Source organism: Pristiophorus japonicus, unplaced genomic scaffold (assembly GCF_044704955.1).
Source record: "Pristiophorus japonicus isolate sPriJap1 unplaced genomic scaffold, sPriJap1.hap1 HAP1_SCAFFOLD_94, whole genome shotgun sequence".
Lineage (NCBI taxonomy): Eukaryota > Metazoa > Chordata > Chondrichthyes > Pristiophoridae > Pristiophorus > Pristiophorus japonicus.
Genome location: NW_027254868.1, coordinates 1,351,724 through 1,364,490, shown reverse-complemented (window position 1 = coordinate 1,364,490; position 12,767 = coordinate 1,351,724). Strand labels below are relative to the sequence as shown.

Below are 12,767 nucleotides of genomic sequence, written 5' to 3'. Positions count from 1 at the left end.
GAGAGCCGGCACAGACACGGTGGGATGAACAGCTTTAGTCCATGTTGACTGATTCGATGATTCCTTGTCTTCCTTGTCTTCTTGCTTGTAAGATAGGTGGAACAGGCAGCTGTATGATGGATTCGCTGATAGCATAGGCCGTGGCGCAATCGGTTAGCGCGCGGTACTTATATGACAGTGTAGGCCTGGGAAATGCCGAGGTTGTGAATTCGAGCTTTTGCATGTGATGTTTGTCCTTTTCAGAGTCAGAGGCCGTTTTCTATTTATCCATCTGTTTTGTCTATTCCGCCATGTACCACGGTGCTGTCTGTCTCTGTCACTACGGTTATCTCAGTGGCAATCCGTGGGCTATTTCTAAATGAAAGCCCGTGCCTGTTCCTCACATGTAATAATTGAGCGGATCAAACAATTCCTCATCTGACACTACGGAACTAATGAGCCAACATTTATAACAAGATATAGTTTATTGTCAATATAAATGTCCATCTTGAGTTATATAGGTTCAATTCTGTCCAAAAGCAAACTATGATCTCATCGTGTTTCCAATAAACCGCTTTTTAATGTATTGACGCAAGCGCTACCATTGTAGCTCAAGGAGTTTCATAATTAATAAACATAGAAATCAAGCAATGAAACGGCAGAGATGGTTTTGAGACTGCAGAATGCCCTCGCCCAGAGCAACATTCAAACAAGGTTTAAAAACTGGCAGCGTGCAGGAGGAAGGGAGGAGTGGAAAGAGAACCACAGAAAAGCCACGGGAGTTTTGGAAGCTTAGGGAGTTTTTCTCTGACCACAACATAGTTGCGCACGGACCGGATATTGTTGCTGTTAAATATGAATAAAATGCAACGTTTGTTTGCAGCTGTTTCTGTTTCGGCCACTTTTAACTGACTAATTCTTAATTCCATTTGCCTGCGATGATTCCATAAATTTTCTTATCCTTGCCAAACAAAAATCGATCAATGTGAAACTTCAAAATTTCAATTGACCCCAGCCTCAATAGATTTTTAGGCGAGGATTTATAAGACAGGTGGAACAGGCAGCTGCATAATGGGAGCATCAACACCACACCGCATCTGCATGCACTTGTAGCGGTGGAATCGGATCGGGCACAGTACCTATATGGTAATACAAGCCCCGGAAAAGCCGAGGTTGTGAGTTCGAGCTTTACCGAGAAGAGCTGATGGTTCTGCTTGTGACATTTCTACAGGAATCGAAAGTACATTTGATGTATCCCCCAACATAATCTACGTTTCACTGTTGTATTCTAGCACTTAGTTTGCTTTTGCACACAATATTGTAACGGAGGATGAGAGTGGAAATTACATATGGGATGGAGTGGAGGCGTTTTGACATTTAATCAATAACTTTGATGTAAAGAATAATGTATCGGAAACACACTCGATTTCAAAGGGAAGATATATAAAGGCATTGGTTATGTCCACATAATTCCTGCACCACATCCAATAGAAACAAGGATTTTCCTGAACATTTCGCTGAAAATGTTGTGCTCAGTGTTGCAATGCTCGTGCATTGGCCTTCTCGCTGATTCTGTTCAATAGAAACATTCAAACTTGTCGATTCGAGTCCCATCAAAGTCCAATTGTAATTTAATAGAATGGTTACCGCACAGCAGGAGGCCATTCGTCCCATAGAGAGCGTGCCAGCTCTCAGCTGCTGCCACTCCGCTGTCCTTTCCCCATAGCCCTGCAGGACAGGGTTGGCTGGTTCTGAGGCTGGAAAGAAATTGTTTGCAGCAAACCGCAACTGTCTGCGATAGCCAGAAGGTTTAATGTTTTGGCCCTGAAATCCACTCAGATTTACCTGCTCGCCACTACACTGTGTAAAGCTCCATTCATTGCTCGAATAAATAAGAGCTCCAGTTGCGGACTGCATTTCCATAGCTCAGAGCCTTAGAGATCGCCAGGGAGCGAAGCACGTTTAAACCGTCGCCCAATTATGTTTTACGCTTTTACAACATTTCAAGAGAGCAAAAAAATTGTCCCTCAAGATGCAATGACCTTTTCTGACATTGGATTCGCATGCATCTTTCTGTCTCTCCCTGTCTCTGCCTCTTGTATTTCTCTGTTTTGCGCTGATTAAGTTCTCAGGCGTCAATGGACGGCCTGGGCTGATCTAACCTCCAACAAGGGCAGAAATGGCTAAAGAAAGATGTGCACAATAGGAAAGGAGTGGTGTAAATTTGGGGCAAATATGTTCACAGATATGTCCCTTCGCGCTCGCAGTGAAATAAAGCAGCACCGATTATAGTTGTCTTAAGTTAGAGTGTACATTAGGAGAAGGCCGAGACAGACGTCAATAAAGTGCTATTCATGCTGCAAATTCTTATTTGATAATACAGGTCACTTATTTAAGATTAGTTTTGTAAACACATTCCAATATTTTTGACTTGGAATAGTCATCAATTCTCGCACGGCAGTTGGACGCCTGTGTCCAGTTGGAAAGCTGTCAGAAAGAACATGCAGAACATTGTCTTTCTGCTGAGCAGACCATGAGCCTCCTTCTTGAAAATGGTTTTCCAGTCCCGCTAACAGGGGATTAAGCATCATGGGAGTTGAATAGAACTGTGCCCACTTGCATAGCAGGACCTGTAGGGGTCATTTCCCCTTCCTTAAAGAAGAGTAATGACACAGTTTGCAGAATTTGCTCACACCACTCGCAATTCGCTCCAAGGATGAGCCGAGCCGATCACGTGGAGTTAATACAATTCCTCCAGTCAGTAAATACAGTTGGCATATCAAGAAAATATAAGAAATCACCGTGACTTAGTCACTGAGCGCGCAGCTTAATGGATAAGGTATGTTATCAGGAAATGACAGTTTTGATGAGATTTAGATTCAAAGCCAATTTATGTAATATTCAGTCAATTGCTTGGAAGGTTTATCAGCAACAAACGCTTAACAAAGCAGATGAGCATAATCGATTAGCAGTCCATTGCCTTAACCTCTCCTCTGCAATCGAGCACAACTCGGCTATTCCATTTTTTTTTGCATCCGTACAGAACTACGCTGCAAAATGTCCCCTCCTCGACGTGGCCTGCCCGTGCACCCAGATCGACAATGTTGAAAATGTACTATCAGCTTCTGTAAGCAAACGGCCTTTAGTTACTACAGGATGGCTGTGAAATGTCTCCTCAAAAAATGAGGTGCGGGCCCCTTTTAAATAGACCAGGCAGCTGGACACGCCGGATTCAAAACCGACCAAATGCAGAACTCTCTACAGTTAGACCACATTAGGCGTACTGTGTGCAATGCTTGTCGCAATATTAAAAAGAAGATAGCGAGGCTCTGGATAGGGTGCGGAGAAGATCGTATACTATCAGAAAAGAATCGACAGGCTCAATTTATTTTGTAGTGAAACGAGAAGTCTGAGGGGAGAACTAATAGAGCGCTTTAATATCCTGAAAGGTTTTGACAGAGTAGATACAGAGTGTTATCACTTGTGGGGAAGAGTATTACAAGAGAACATCATTATAAGAAAAATGAGCAACAAATCTAATTGGGAATTAAGAAGAATCTTCTTTAGCCAGAGAGTGGTAAGAATGTAGAACTTACTACCACCAGACTGGTGGAATAAAATATTATAGATGCATGTAAGGAGCCGTTAGATAAATAAATGAGGGAGAACTGAATGGAGGGCTATGCTGATAGTGCTCGATGCGGGAAGAGGGGAGGATGCTCCAGTGGACCACAACGTCGATATTGACAGGTTGGGCCGAAAAGCCTGTTTTTGCACTGAATATCTTATATGATATCATGAATTCAGCACCTATGAGTCCATTTCAAAAGCCAACATCTCGCAACTTTCAGACCGAGAGGAAATAACACTGATTAATATTCTGGGCTTACAGTCTTTCAAAAAGATGTCAAGATGTATGCTCCTTAAAACCTACCTCTTTGACCAAGTTTTGGGCAACTGCCATAATTTCTCTTTTATGTGGCTCGGTGTCAGCGTTATTTAAGTTGGTTTAAGCTGTTGTGGAGCACCCTCTGACGTCTAACTATGTTAAAGGCGCTACATAAATGCAAGTTCTTGTTGTTGCTGTAATATTTCATCATTGTCTCCCTGTTTCAGGATGCAAAGAAAACGTGCTCGTTGAGAAGGCATGCGGCATACTTACCTTTATTAGCCGAGGTATATTGTACAATAGCAGTGAAGTTATGCTTGAGCTATATAAAACATTATTTGGGCCACAGCTAGAGTACTGCGTACACATCAGTACAGGAAAGATGTAATTGCACGAGAGAGGGTGCAAAAGAGATTTACGATGATGTTGCATGGACGAGAGAATTTTAGCTATGTGTAATGATTCGATAGGCTGGGTTTGTTTTCATTGGAACATTGGGAGCTGAGAGGAAACATTATTGATGTGTTCAAAATTCTGAGGGGCCGAGAGAGAGTGGATGGGAAGGACCTATATTTCTGAGCAGAATTGTCATCAAATAGGAGAGATAGATTTAAAGTCATTGGTAGCAAGTTGAGAGGGGAATTGACGGGTAATGGCTTCACCCAGAGCAAGTTGGGAGTCTGGAACTCACTGCCTGAAAGGATGGTAGAGGCAGAAACCCTCACATCATTTAAAACGCGCTTGGATATGCACTTGAAATGCAATAACCTACAGGACTACGGACCAAAAGCTGAAACATGGGATTCCTCTGGGTAGCTCTTTGTTGGCCGGCGTTGACCGAATGTGCCGAAATATCCTTCTTGCCTGCTGTAAATAACCATGATTCTATGATTCAGTTCTAAGCGAGGATCTAACTACAAGTAAGCCGGACGTGGAGACTTTATGAGTAGAATTAAGAGATAGGAAAGGATTTAAGACAATAGTGGAAGTTGTCTTTATACCTCCTAGTCGCAGCTGTGAAGCAATAGAATATATAAATGTAGAGATTAGACAAGCGTGTATTCAGGACAGTGTGGTTTTAATATGGGTTTTAAATTTTCATATATATTGGGATAATCGGACTAGCACCTGTCAGAAAAATTGTGAATTTCTTCAGTGTGTCCGGGCAAGTTCTACAACAATATATTCCAGAACGAACAAGGGGCATGCCAATTTACGTTTAGTAATGAGTAACGAGCCGGATTTATTCAACAGCCTAAGGGTAAGTTAAAATGTATTTAATAGCGATCAAAACATGATCGACTTCAACGCAACGTTTGACAGGGAGATACGTGAAACAGCTACTACCATTCTAGATTTCTGTAAGACCGACTTCAAGGGGCTGAGAGAGAGACTGTCCAGAATACACTGAGAAAAATCTGTGAATGGGTAAACCGACAGGAGGTGTTAAAAATAATTAAAAGTCATACAGAATCAATTTATCCCCCTGAGAGGCCAAAGAAAACAGGCATGGACGACTAAATAGGTAACGGACCACTTTAAACTAAGAGTAAAAACGGACACAAATGCGAAAAATAGCACAGATCCTGGTGAATGGGAAAGCTACAAAGAAGAGCAAAGGGACACAAAGCAGATACTAAGTGGCACAAAGAGGGAGAATGAAAATAACCGACTTATGAAATGAACAGACACATAGCAGATGTAAGTTAACGCAGACAATTATGAAGTGAAACATTTTGGTAGGATGAGGAGAGGCAATGTTAATTAATGATACAATTTTAACGGGGCCAGATTTATACATGAAAATTTAAATCCCCATTTAAGCATCTGCCTCTGGAGCTCAATGATCCTGAAACCGGTTATAATGCTCCCTGTATTGTATTAACCAGCTCTAAAACGTACAATTTTAAAGAAGGCAGGATCTGGAAGACATGGGGACGTTTCCTTTGTTAATAGACGAATAGAGTATAAAAACAAGGAAGTTATGCCAAACAATTATAAAACACTTATGAGGTCTGAGCTGGAATGTTGCGTGGGGAACACGCTTCAGGGAAGAAGTCAAGCCCTTGGAGAGGGTGCAGAATAGATTTACTAGAATACTGCCAGAGTTGGGGACCTCATTTATACCAAGAGACTGGAGAAGCTGGGATTTTTCTCCTAAGAATAGAAAATGTTAGTAGGCGATTTATGGCGCTAGTTCAAAATTATGATGTGTTTTGATAGTGAAAAAGGAAAAAGCTTCAAAATATGACATTTAAAGTGATAAATTATCGATAGGCACAGATGGGGGTCGAACCCATGATCTTCGGTTTACGAGACCGACGCCTTACCACTTGGCAACCGCGCCCTGATGAACTGTGTGACTGGCGTCGTATTGCTACCGAATCCCACATCATTTCAATTCGGTTGTATAAACACAGACGTATATGCAAAGACAGAAAGTCGGATAATGGAACGGGCAAATGACCAGCGTCATTTATTTGAAACTATCATAAAACATTTCATAAAATCATACATACCGATGGAGAGTACTTGGTCCATCGTACTCTTGAATGAGCTATCCAATTATTCCCAGATCTTTCCACAACGCCCTGCAAATTGTGCCTCATCAAGCATTTATCCAATTCCATTTTGAGGGTTACTATTGAATCTGCAGTGCTACGGGGAAATGACAGGGGGGTGAGACTGGCTGAGAGTCAGCACGGGCTCAACGGGCCGACCTGCCTTCTTCCATGCTGAAACAATTCTTTGAATCGATGACTCCATGATTCACCATCTTTTCAGCAGTGCATTACAGATAAAAGCTTAAAAAAAACATTTCTCCTTCACTTTCATCTGTTTCCTCTGTTGTCCTCTGGATGTTGTCAGGACTGGATAGTTTTGGTTATGGAGAAAGATTGGGGTTGTTTTCTTCGGAACAGATGAGGATAAAGGGTGACATAATTGACGTGTATAACATTATGTGGGGCCGAGATAGTGTGCATAAGGAACACCTGTACCCCTGAGCAGAGAGGTCAATAACCAGGGGGCATAGATTCAAAGTAATTGGTAAAAGGATTACACGAGAGTCGAGGAGAAATGTTTTCACCCAGAATGAATTTGGGTCTGGAACTCACTGACTGAAAAGTTGGTGGAGACACAATTCCTCATCACATTTAAGTAGTACTTGTACATGGATTGAATCGCCCTAATCTGCAACGCGACAGATCAAAAGCTGTGAAGTGCGATTAGGCTTGATAGCTCTTTTGATTGGCGGAAATAGGATGGGCCGAATGCTCTCCTTCCTTCACCCAAACTTCTCCGATTCTATGATTCTATGAGGTGGGGAATGCTCTTTTGTTTCCTGCTCATATCTCTATCCCATCATCGATGGGATCTTGCTGTGTGGTAATTGGCTGCCGTGATTACACTTCAAGAAGTACTTCATTTTTTGTAAAGCACGTTTTAATAAAAATATTAATTCATTGCATGTGGGCGTAGCTAGCAAGGCTGACATGTATTGCCCAACCCTAATTGCGTTTGAGATGATAGTGATGAACAAACTTCGTATACCACTGCAGTACTTGGATATGCACTTGATGGCTACGGTCCAAGAGCTAGAAATTAGATTTGGCAGCATACTACACAGTCCACCAGCAAGGACGCGATGGGCTAAATGGTTTCCTTATGTGCTGTAAATTTCTATGGCTCTGCGGTTCAGTCACTGAGGTGGTGGTACTACCATTGTACTGTTGTAGAAGGTGTTCCAAGATTTTCACCGCACGATAATGGAAAGGCGATATATTTCCTGGTTCATTATTAGCAGAGTTGATACTCGAGTTGGAAAAATCAATCTTCAACGATCATGCCCACTTCTGATCTTATGATGAAGGGCAGGTCATTGATGAAGCAGGTGTTGATTAACTCCTGCAGCGATATCCTGGGCTGAGATGATTGCCGTCGAACCACAACCATCTTATTTTAGGCTAGGTATGTCTCCAGCAGTGGAGATTAACCCCGCAATCATTTCAACGTTAGATGCTTCATTGATGAAACATTCGACCAAATACTGTTTTGATGTCAAGGACAATAGCTCTCGCCTCATTTTAGAATTAATCACTTTTGGCCATATTTGGACCAAGGCTGTAATGATGTCTGGAGGCTGGGTGTCCTGTCGGAACTCAAACTGAGCAACGGTGGGCAATTGGGTCATTCTATGTTCGTGAAAGATGCTACAGGAATGCAAGCTCGTGAATTTACTGTTTGAAAACAGCGCACACTGCATTATGTAGGATCACATGGTCATCGACCTGAAATCTTACTCCCACCTTCTCTTCCCACAGACCCTAACCAGAGTTTCAAAGCATGGCACGTTTTAAAACGCCAGTTTTAAAAAAATTGTTTCATTCTATATTTCTTAAAAATTAAGAAGGCACAACAGGAAGACAGATATCCCAGTTTGCCGATGATGCAAATATTGGTGGTATGGAAAGTAGGGCAGCCGTTAGCGTATACTTATAAATATATATTGATAGATTAAACGAATGGACGATTCAGTGGCAGATAGATTCCAAAAGGTAATTGTGTTGTCACCCATTTTAGATCACAAAGTTTGGATCCGAGTCCTAATTAAATGGAGCACAGCTCGGAGGGATGGATTTCCAAAGTGGTTAGCAGTCCAAGTGCCCATCCCGCTAACCTGCAGCAGCAAGTTACAAATATATTCGAAACAACTAATGGCATGTTAGGATTTATAACTAGGAGTTGGTCTACAATGCAATGGAAGTTTTTCTTCAACTGAACAGAGATGTAGTTAGACTATATCTGGAGTACTCTAAGTTATAGAATATAATAGGTTCATAGAAGTTTACAGCACAGAAGGAGGCAATTTCGACCCATCCTGTCCGTGCCACGGTTATTCAGCTAATCCCACTTTCCAGCTCTAGGTCCATAACCCTGCACGTTGCGGCACTTCAGGTGCACATCCAAATACTTTTTAAATATGCTTAAGATTTCTGCCTCTACCACTCTGTAGGCAGTCCATTTTAGACAACCACAACTAACTGCATGAGGAAATTTCACCTCACATCTCCTGTAAACCTTCTCCAATTACTATAAATGTATGCCCGCTGGTTGTTGAGCCCTCTGCTATGGGAAATAAGCCGTTTCTATCCATTATATCCAGTCCGTTTGTGGGCAAAGCCCCTTAGAAATGATAGGCTGGATTGGAATGTGTACAGTTCTTTATCACCAGAATGTTACCTGGTTGCGACGGGTTAAATTATGAGGAGAGATTACATAAACTAGGCCTGTACTCCCTGGAATATAGAAGGTTAAGTGGTGATTTGATTGAGGGTTTTAAAATTTTAAAACGAATTGATAAGATAGATAGAGATAAAGCTTTTTTTACCGTTCGTGGGTGAGTTTACGACAAGAGGACATAATGTTAAAATCAGAGGAAGGCCATTCGGCAGAGAAGTTAGGAAAATCTTCTTCACGCAAAGGGTGATGGATTTATCTTCTACAAAAAGCAGGATATACTCGCTCAATTAAAAATGTTAATTTTAGATTAATAGTTTTTGCTAGACACTGGTAAAAATGATGTGGAGCCAATGCAGATGCATGGAGTTACGATAGAGCTCAGCCTGGAATGAACACAAAGGCGAATAGGCACGAGGGGCGGAATGGCCTAATCCTGTTCCTGTGTTCAGTCAATTGGCAGAACACCTATTCTAAATAAAGAAACGTTGTCTTGAAGGGTTAATTAAAATATATTATTTGCAGAGATTATGGACAGCTTACACGCTTTCATAACAAACAAGCATTAAGTCTAATTGTCACACCAGTTGGTTGAACATTTACCAGGAACAGAGACACATCAGTTGGATTTTAATTCCAACCCATTAACATCTCGGCCATCCTGGTCATGGGCACGCTGCTGTGCAGTACGTGGAAATTCGGCAAATTGCTTGAGAACTCAAAATTTAGTTTTCAGCGGAGAGCAAACTTCACGTCTGCATACTATGCAAACGTGGGAGGATATATACCTTGTGTTTATCTGTGGGCGGTGAAAAGTTGTACCACAAAAGCACAGCACTAGGCAAATAATACATTGAACTGATCGTCCGTAACTTGACAACAAACCCCCGTGCTTTAACCCACAGAACATGTAATCTTCCCGTCAACAATGAACATCTTTGAATGAATAATGTTAAAATGCGCGTCAACCACCAAGTATCAGCAAGCTTAGATGGAATCTATATGGGTAGAGCTGCAGAACACCAAAGGGCAAAAAACCTTAGTGGGAGTTGTGGACAGACCTCCAAACAGTAGTAGTGATGTTGGGGAGGGCATCAAACATGAAATTAGGGGTGCGTGCAATAAAGGTGCAGCAGTTATAATGGGTGACTTTAATATGCACATAGATTGGGCTAACCAAACTGGAAGCAATACGGCGGAGGAGGATTTCCTGCAGTGCATAAGGGATGGATTTTTAGACCAATATGTCTAGGAACCAACTAGGGGGGAGGCCATCTTAGACTGGGTATTATGTAATGAGAGAGGATTAATTAGCAATCTCGTTGTGCGAGGCCCCTTGGGGAAGATTGACCATAATATGGTGGAATTCTGCATTGGTATGGAGAATGAAGCAGTTAATTCAGAGACCATGGTCCAGAACTTAAAGAAGGCTAACTTTGAAGGTATGAGGCGTGAATTGGCAGGGATGGATTGGCGAATGATACTTAAGGGGTTGACTGTGGATGGGCAATGGCAGACATTTAGAGACCGCATGGTTGAACTACAACAATTGTACATTCCTGTCTGGCATAAAAATAAAAAAGGGAAGGTGGCTCAACCGTGGCTATCAAGGGAAATCAGGGATAGTATTAAAGCCAAGGAAGTGGCATACAAATTGGCCAGAAATAGCAGCGAACCTGGGGACTGGGAGAAATTTAGAACTCAGCAGAGGAGGACAAAGGGTTTGATTAGGGCAGGGACAATCGAGTATGAGAAGAAGCTTGCAGGGAACATTAAGACGGATTGCAAAAGTTTCTATAGATATGTAAAGAGAAAAAGGTTAGTAAAGACAAACATAGGTCCCCTGCAGTCAGAATCAGGGGAACTCATAACGTGGAACAAAGAAATTGCGGACCAATTGAACAAGTACTTTGGTTCGGTATTCACGAAGCAGGACACGAACAACCTTCCGGTTATAAAAGGGGTCGGGGGGTCTAGTAAGGAGGAGGAACTGAGGGAAATCCTTATTAGTCGGTAAATTGTGTTGGGGAAATTGATGGGATTGAAGGCCGATAAATCCCCAGGGCCTGATGGACTGCATCCCAGAGTACTTAAGGAGGTGGCCTTTGGAAATAGTGGATGCGTTGACAGTCATTTTCCAACATTCCATTGACTCTGGATCAGTTCCTATAGAGTGGATGGTAGCCAATGTAACCCGACTTTTAAAAAAGGAGGGAGAGAGAAAACAGAGAATTATAGACCGGTCAGCCTGATATCGGTAGTGGGTAAAATGCTGGAATCAATTATTAAGGATATCATAGCAGTGCATTTGGAAAGAGGTGAAATGATAGGTCCATGTCAGCATGGATTTGTGAAAGGGAAATCATGCTTGACAAATCTTCTGGAATTTTTTGAGGATGTTTCCAGTAGAGTGGACAAGGGAGAACCAGTTGATGTGGTATATTTGGACTTTCAGAAGGCGTTCGACAAGGTCCCACACAAGAGATTGATGTGCAAAGTTAGAGCACATGGGATTGGGGGTAGTGTACTGACATCGATTGAGAACTGGTTGTCAGACAGGAAGCAAAGAGTAGGAGTAAATGGGTACTTTTCAGAATTGCAGGCAGTGACTAGTGGGGTACCGCAAGGTTCTGTGCTGGGGCCCCAGCTGTTGACACTGTACATTAATGATTTAGATGAGGAGATTAAATGTAGTATCTCCAAATTTACGGATGACACTAAGTTGGGTGGCAGTGTGAGCTGCGAGGAGGATGCTGTGAGGCTGCAGATCCACTTGGATAGGTTAGGTGAGTGGGCAAATGCATGGCAGATGAAGTATAATGTGGATAAATATGAGGTTATCCACTTTGGTGGTGAAAACATAGGGACAGAATATTATCTGAATGGTGACAGATTAGGAAAAGGGGAGGTGCAAAGAGACCTGGGTGTCATGGTACATCAGTCATTGAAGGTTGGCATGCAGGTGCAGCAGGCGGTTAAGAAAGCAAATGGCAGGTTGGCCTTCATAGCAAGGGGATTTGTGTAAAGGGGCAGGGAGGTGTTGCTACAGTTCTTCAGGGCATTGGTGAGGCCACACCTGGAGTATTGTGTACAGTTTTGGTCTCCTAACCTGAGGAAGGACATTCTTGCTGTTGAGGGAGTGCAGCGAAGGTTCACCAGACTGATTCCTGGGATGGCGGGACTGACCTATCCAGAAAGACTGGATCAACTGGGCTTGTATTCACTGGAGTTCAGAAGAATGAGAGGGGACCTCATAGAAACATTTAAAACTCTGACTGGGTTAGACAGGTTAGATGCAGGAAGAATGTTCCCAATGTTGGGGAAGTCCAGAACCAGAGGTCTCAGTCTAAGGATAAGGGGTAAGCCATTTAGGACCGAGATGCGGAGGAACTTCTTCACCCAGAGAGTGGTGAACCTGTGGAATTCTCTACCACAGAAAGTTGTTGAGGCCAATTCACCAAATATCTTCAAAAAGGAGTTAGATGAGGTCCTTATACTCGGGGGATCAAGGGGTATGGCGAGAAAGCAGGAATGGGGTACTGAAGTTGAATGTTCAGCCATGAACTATTGAATGGCGGTGCAGGCTAGAAGGGCCGAATGGCCTACTCCTGCACCTATTTTCTATGTTTCTATGTTCTATATTTCTATGAACCAGCGCATA

The 12,767-nt window shown here is 42.5% G+C and overlaps 1 protein-coding gene and 1 non-coding gene across 2 annotated transcripts in view; one reads left to right on the top strand and one right to left on the bottom strand.

The window, feature by feature from the left end:
- LOC139257944 (zinc finger protein 850-like) overlaps positions 1-12,767 on the top strand; it is a gene marked incomplete at its 5' end in the record, with an annotated part of 812,458 nt that overhangs the window by 96,525 nt on the left and 703,166 nt on the right. The window lies entirely within an intron of this gene.
- trnat-cgu (transfer RNA threonine (anticodon CGU)) lies at positions 6,144-6,215 on the bottom strand. The gene has a single exon. It is a non-coding gene; the product is annotated as a tRNA-Thr (tRNA).